The 7,552-nt window shown below is 33.9% G+C and overlaps 1 pseudogene; it reads left to right on the forward strand.

Moving 5' to 3' along the window:
* Positions 1 to 3,920: 3,920 nt before the first annotated feature.
* Positions 3,921 to 4,103, forward strand: LOC145271738 (U2 spliceosomal RNA; annotated as a pseudogene).
* Positions 4,104 to 7,552: the final 3,449 nt, after the last annotated feature.

The raw sequence follows: 7,552 nt of genomic DNA on the forward strand, positions 1-7,552 counted from the left end.
TACTGTAATGCTTACACTTCAAGATATTTCGGTCTGTTGAATCACGACAAATCCTGTCTTGACAGCTGTTTTCGTTTTGGTTATGACGTCACACAAGACAGTTTTGTCTTTGAGTGGGATCACTGTGAATAACATTGGATCACAATCGGATTGGAATTTAAATTTTAATTGGATTAGTCTCTTTTTGCTTTTTTTACATAAGAGTCACCACTTATCAAGGCCCAAAGGTCACTTGAGGATAATGGTTAATGAGTGTACAGAAGTCAATGGGACAATATCCTAGTAATCGTTAGTAATGGAAATTTGGTAAATTGGATTACTTAAGGGGATGGCTCATCAGGAATTTGTTTATGTTGGACTTGAATATGAACAAATTGTAGTCAGCTGGAAAGCGGGCAAATGCAAGAGAGTTCCACAGGCGTGCAGTTCTAAGAAAGAAGCTTTGTTCATGGAATTTATGTTTCGGTTTAGGCTCATGATAAATAGTAGGAGAAATTATTAATAGTGATTTCAGCTCGACAGGTGTTTTTCATGAAAGTTTGGTGAGGGGACCATAGATTGGAGCTCAGACAGACACCTGCCATGAAAATAATGATAAAGTAGAGACAGGCTTTTAACGTCTCTTCTGTGGGAAAGACGTTGCAAGGAGGAGAAAAGGTAATCCCCACCAGGTTACGAAGCTTTGTCGAAGCATGATAAAAAGTTTTCCAACAGCTCCACTTACCCCCCCCCCATAATTCATTACAGATTGTACAGCTGCTATGGCACAAAGACAGTATGCATTTTGACAATTTGTACGTCATAATTCTAAAACAAATAGGCAAAAATTCGTAGATGCTATAAATCATTGTAAGAGAGAAATAATGACATCCAAAAGAAAGCAGGCTGAAATAATCAGGGAACGCATAGAATCGCCAATGATAGGAACTCGTGATTTCTGAAAAATCTATAATAGTGTAGTGAATAAAAGACAATCAGTAATTCCTCCACTGAGCACAACCAGAAGGTTGCATGCACGGTAACGGAAATGAAGAAGGCAGAACTGCTGCCCTGGCAATTGCCTCTAACTCCACCTTAGATCCAACAAACAACTCCCTCCCAAATTTACATATTCGGACTAAAGCCCCATTAGATGATGTAAAAAATCACCACGTCTCATGTCTGCGATATCATAAAAGACTTAGACACCTCAAAGGCGTGTAGGCCTGATCTCAACCCTGCTATACTAATTAAGAAATGTTCAGCCGAACTAGCCTCCATACTTTCCTAACTCTAGAATAAATACCTTGCTGAATCTTGCTTCCCTAATAGCTGGAAGATGGCCTCTGTGCTATCAATATACAGAAATTCTGATGAAAGAACAGCCCCTTTCGATTAATCTCTTCCTCCTCTTCATTAAAATCTTAATTAATTAATCAGGCACTAGTTCACCTCACAAAAAGAAATCTTCTCTGGCAAACAGTGTGGATTCAGGCAATGTCGTTCTACTGCATATATTTCAACATTCATCTGTGAACGCATTTACCATGTACTGGATAAGGTGGGTGAAGTCACAGCTGTAGCCCTTGATATATCCAAAGCCTTTGATAAAGTTTGGCACAAAGGGCTACTAATGAAAATTAAATTGTATGTTATAATTGGGTGTATGCTAAATATATTTAGATCCATCTTAGACAATAGAAGGAGGAAGGTTGTCATTGATGGACATACATCCAAGCAGCATAGCATTAATGCGGGAGTGTCTCAGGGGTTGATCTTTGGACTATTATTATTCCTCATATTAAAAAAACGACCTCCTTGATGATATTGTGTCTGAGATGGGTATATGCTCTATAACATGCATTATGGAGAACAGATGTACATAAATCTAAGACAATGGCAGAATCATAAGAAAATGACCTCCAGTCCATAGTTGAATGGGGACGCAAATGAGTAGTAACATTTAATGCTAGTAAAACTAAGCTGCTCTCCTTTAACAATTACAAGACGCCCCTGGAACCGCTTATATCAATGAAAAATAACATCCTACCTGAGAATTCTACCTTCAAACACCTTTTTGGGGACTATTTTACTATATTTTACTTTGTGGACTATATGAACTGGAAGAAATACATAGAGGACATTGCAAAGGCTGCTGCAAAGATGGTGGGTTCCCTCTATCGAGCTAAAAGTCTACTCACACCTGAGAGTATCGCGTACCTCTACAAGGCCAACATTCGGTCATGCATGGAGTATTGTTGCCACATCTGGGCTGGTGCATCTTCCACTAATCTCTTCCTCCTGGATAGGTTTCAAAAGAATTGTCAATCTAATCCCACTTTATCAACTAAGCTCCAGCTCTTTTCCCATCGTCACAATGTTGCATCTCTGTGGAATGTGTTCTGATGAACTCGTTGCACTTGTGCCCCATACATATCCCCGACAAACCTGTTTAGCAATAAGATCTCACCCCTTCACTGTTGAGGTCCCTAGATACCAAAAAGCTTTCTATTCTAATAGTCTCTTCCCTTGAACAGCTAGACTTTGGAATTCTCTTCCTGCTACCTGTTTTCCTGGTCGTACTGATATACAGAAGTTTAAATGTAACATAAATCGACATGTTGCTAATCTTTCCTAGACATGGTCCCAAAAAGTAGCCTTTTTTGTCCAATTGGTGATATGCCTCATTAAGAGTTACCGTGAGTAAAATAAATAAATAAATAAATCTGGTTGAGTGTATATGTGAGTATATTAATCATACAAGAGAATGTTTAACATAAAAAATGATATGCATGAAAAGTAATTATAAAATGTTGAATAGGTGTGGGAGGCTCGTATATGGATCTGCAGAATTGATTTCCACATAGGGATCAAGGAGTCGGGAGTTGGAGTCTAAGGTATCAAAGGAGTCGGAGTCAGCATTCTAGGAATTCTAGGAGTCGGAGTCGGACTTTCACAATATGAACAGAGGAGAGTTTTACCTATGCAGGTAGAGAAGAGAAGGAATTTTTGTTAGTTTCATATGATTGTAGGGGAAATATGTCAGGAGATGATCAGATTTTTTTCATGCTGCTCTGAGAAATGATGCCGTTTTAGCAAGCGATGAAAAGGTGGCCTATATCCAAATAAATCAAAAATCTTGTCTGTTCCTTGTGACAATCACTATCAGTTTACCCTCTCTGTCCTTAAGATTAGGAAGGGGATTAAAAGTTTACTTGCTTACATCCTCCCAGATGATTATCATAGGCAACACTTGAAACGTATCCAAATTTCATAACACATGGCTAGGGATCTAAAAGATAGATACACAAGTTTTTACTCATAATCGAAAGAAAAATAAAAGTTCATACAAGTAACAAGAGGATGATAACACTTCGTTACTTAATTTCCATGGAAAAAAGGCTACCTTCAATCATAACTGGAAAAAAAATAAAAGTCCATAACAATAGCAAAAGGGGAGGAACAGCAGTAGTAATAAATAACAAGAAGAATTAACAATGAAACATACAATCCAACACCAAAGAAAAATTAATAATGAATCATACTTATTGAAAAACTAAAATATCAGTTTTTAGTCACGTGCAAGCGACTCTAGAAGTCAAACTGTCGGTCGGTCTGTCGGTAACACTTTTGTGCTTGGCCTTTTTGGTTAAGATCAAAGGTCTGTTGTTAATAGATGCTATTCTTAGCTGTTTAAGCTTTTCTTGGCTTTTTAGCCAAGATCAAAGTGTAGTATCTGTTTCGACAGATATTGCAAGCAAAGACCATATGTGGGGGCAATCTCACATATAAGACCTTAGTCAATGCAGGGGCAACTCTTCATACCAATTGTCACTATCCAGCTCCCCTACTCCCCAGGGAGTTGGTCCCCATTCCCCCTTCACTCCTCTCATTAAAAATCGGCCTTGTGCCTAATTTGCTCGGTGGGGGAGCAAATAAATACCCTTTTCTTGGCCTTTTGGCCAAGATCAAAGTGTAGTATCTGTTCTTAGTACATGCTGTACTTATGTTTGTAACTTTTGCAACATAATATAACGTTTTAACTTCCCCAAATCAAATAATTTTGTGATATAAAGTGGGGGATCACTTTTCAGTATTAATATTATGTAAAATGATCACCCATTTTACAACCAGTCAGTCTCAAAGCCATTCAAGTCATTCTCCAGATCATTCAAGTTGTTTTTGAAGGATTCCAGTTATTTTTTAAGCATTCAAGTCATTCAATTCATCCTTAAATTCATTAAAGTCATTCTAAGTCATTTACTTTTTATTTATTTAAGTCATTTCAGCCCATTTTTCGGTCATTTTAGTTTATCTTTAAGAATTTCTTGTCAATCCTACATTCACGCATTCATTCATTACACAAGAGCACGCAACTAATAGCTATCGGCCTTGTTTTTACACAACTTTCAAAATACCTGGATTAAACAACTTTTCAGAAGGGTCTTACCAGCTGAAATAAATTATGAAAGAAATTAGAGATATAATACTCAGATTTTATTTAAATGCTGCATATATCATTCAGCTATCCAAAAACACATGTTCTTGTAATATAACGTGCATGGTGCTCATGTGAGAAAATCAGAAGCAGCTGTAGGATAGCTGACTAGTGAAAAAATAAGCAGCCACCATCTTAGCACATATGCAAATGAAGCAAGTGTGCGTATACTGATGTCACGGGAAAGAGAAGAGAAAAAGGCAGAAAAAGGGATAAGACACAATTCAAACGATAGCAATCAGACGTATTTTAACTCATATGCCGTGAGAGGAAAAATGGTTGAAAAAGTGGAAACGCAAATAAAAGGTCATTTCTCAGTCAAACTGTGCACATGACAAATGCAGAATATTCACTTATGAAACCCCATTAATAATAATTCAAATGTTTTCATCTATCACAATTAATGTCTCCCCAAATAGAAAATAGTTCAATTTTATATCGTCTTCACTTTTAAAAACAGAATTAAAGTTAAAGTGTACTATCACAATCCAGTAAGTAAATATTCGACACGTGTTATTTTTACAATGTTTGCATAATAAATAACACTCAAGATGAGAACAGTAGTCTTAATAATCTAAATAATACAAAGAATCATTCCTCATCTAAAAATATCAGAACTGTAATATTGTAATTTATTTAAGAATCATTATTTTTTTTAATTTAGTCAACACTATTTGTAAGGTTTGTTGTTTTGCTTAATGTCTAAAATCTTTCCACCCCTTCCCCAAATCCTTTACAATGACGACTTTTATAAGTTTTCGAGGATGCTGAAAACGAATATATACTTTTAAAATCGGTGCAGAGAAATAGTTTTCATGATATGAAAAATTTACTTTTTCAAAAAGTGAGGGATCATATTCAAATATAAATTAAACATAAAATTAGCACCCACTTTATGGCCACTTAGAAAGGGAATATTTTTTTGTTTTTTTGAGCGAAAAATCTTTTTGTTTTTGTTTTCTTTTCTGATTTCCTCTTTCAATAAAGAGACGAAGGTATTAAAGAACAAAAATAAAGTATAATCTGTATACAGATATGTGTCATTTCTTATGTTATCAGTGATGACCATTTTTGTATGTGCAAGTGCACACATATTTACCACAAACAAGTAGTTTTCCAAATATTAAGCAATGTAATTCCTTATGTTATCGATGGTGGCCAATTCTGTATGTGCAAGTGCATACTTAATTGGTCACCACTGATAACAAACAATTACATTTTTTATATCCAGATACTTACTTGTTTGCAGCAAATTTTAAAGTGATATTCGTTTTCAGCATACCCAAAAACCTATCGAAGTTGTAAGGTTAAATATGATTGTTCAGCTGGAAAGTAAATAACAATTTACCAAAACGGCTTTCAGGCAGGCCTACAAAACATAAAAAAAATTATCACCATGTGGTTAGAAAGTGGGTGCTTATTTTACATTAAATTTATACGGAAAATTGATCCCCACTTTTTGAACAAGTAATTTTCTCATATCATGAAAAATAATTCTCTGTCCGACTTTTGAAGCACACCCGAAATATAAAATAATTTGCTGAAAAAAAAAATTAAAAACAAGACATTTTTTTTTTACTTTAAACTTGTGAAACAGTTAAAAACATTTAAAATCTATAAAATTATTTTTTTATTTTGTAAACGATAAAGAAATTGTTTTTTTTTATGTTAAAGTCAGTATTGAAAACAAAAACAATTCACAGCGAAAATTTTTCAACAATAAATCTCATTTTCATTAGGATTATTCGCTTAGTTACATTTTTAACATATTCTACACATGCGCAAAAATCGATACTAAATTCATGTAGTAATTCTTACGTTTTTGTTTTATACTCTGCTTTCGATGAACTTTATCTGCTTTTATAAAGGAAACGATTTTTCAAATGTAATTTTACAAGCTCAAGTTAACATTCAAGATGGCGAACAGAAGAGCAAGTTCGTAGAAAACAAAATTGAAGAGGGAAAATAAAAAAAGGAAATCATTTCGAAATAGAGCCGATCTATTTGGTGAATATCACGGATAAAATCTATATATTAATTTGCTTGTCCGTACGGTGTCACGTCATCATCATCGCAGCATTAATTAATGAAACGCATCATCATCATCGCAAACATTAATTAATGTGAATTATCTCCCTTTATTGTTCAATCTTTATCAGTTAAAAATCATTAACCCTTTTATTTCCCAAAAAGTTCCCGAACAAAAAAAAAAATAATAATAATAACAACTGTCTATTTATGGTTCCGGATTATTTTAAAGACAGTTATGCATAGAAGGTATCGTTCCAGTTTAAATAGTATAGTATTTTACTGACATTTTTAACGATGTCTTCTGTTTATTATTGTAGGAACGCTTATTCTATTTTATTCAATAATAAATATATTTTTTACATTTAACGCTACGAGTACGTTTTTTTTTTACTGTGCCACTTTATGTTTTTTTATTATTTACTTTTGAGTGAGCCTTAACAAAAAATGTTTAGAAATACATGTTACAAAAGTCAAGAATGACTTTATTAAATAAATCACCAAAGTAACCATTCGCAAATACAGAGTCAAAACATATTTTACGTCTTGTTCTGTTTTGTTTTTGTTTTACGGCATATCAATCCTTTTTCGTGTTATTTAATGCCGAATCGAGTAATTTTGTAACATTTATACAGCTTCACGTTGTTTACATAGTTATTACTTATGTTTTGTTCGTTTTATTTTGCTTCTTTTACAGGCATTCATCTTCTAATGCCCACCGACAGGGCATACATATTTAAATACTATAAAAAATTGACACAACAATTTTTTTTAATATGAAATAAAACAGTGCTTCATTACCTAAGATTTAATTTATTTAAAGAAATATTTATTTCCTATTTAAAGATTTTCAGTATATTTTATTTAAGTGAAGAATTTTTCCATTATTTTTATTACATTGTTAGATGAAGTTTCGGTAAATATCCAGATACGCTACTACAGAACACCAACCACTCTGATTTCTTTTTTTATAGGTAATTGAGGTCGCTGACAACGAATCTGATAGTCAAACTTGGGGAAAATTTACCGTTTGCATGGTATTAACCC

The sequence above is a fragment of the Euprymna scolopes genome, chromosome 46, assembly GCF_053919585.1.
Source record: "Euprymna scolopes isolate OS-2025 chromosome 46, ASM5391958v1, whole genome shotgun sequence".
Taxonomy (NCBI): domain Eukaryota; kingdom Metazoa; phylum Mollusca; class Cephalopoda; order Sepiida; family Sepiolidae; genus Euprymna; species Euprymna scolopes.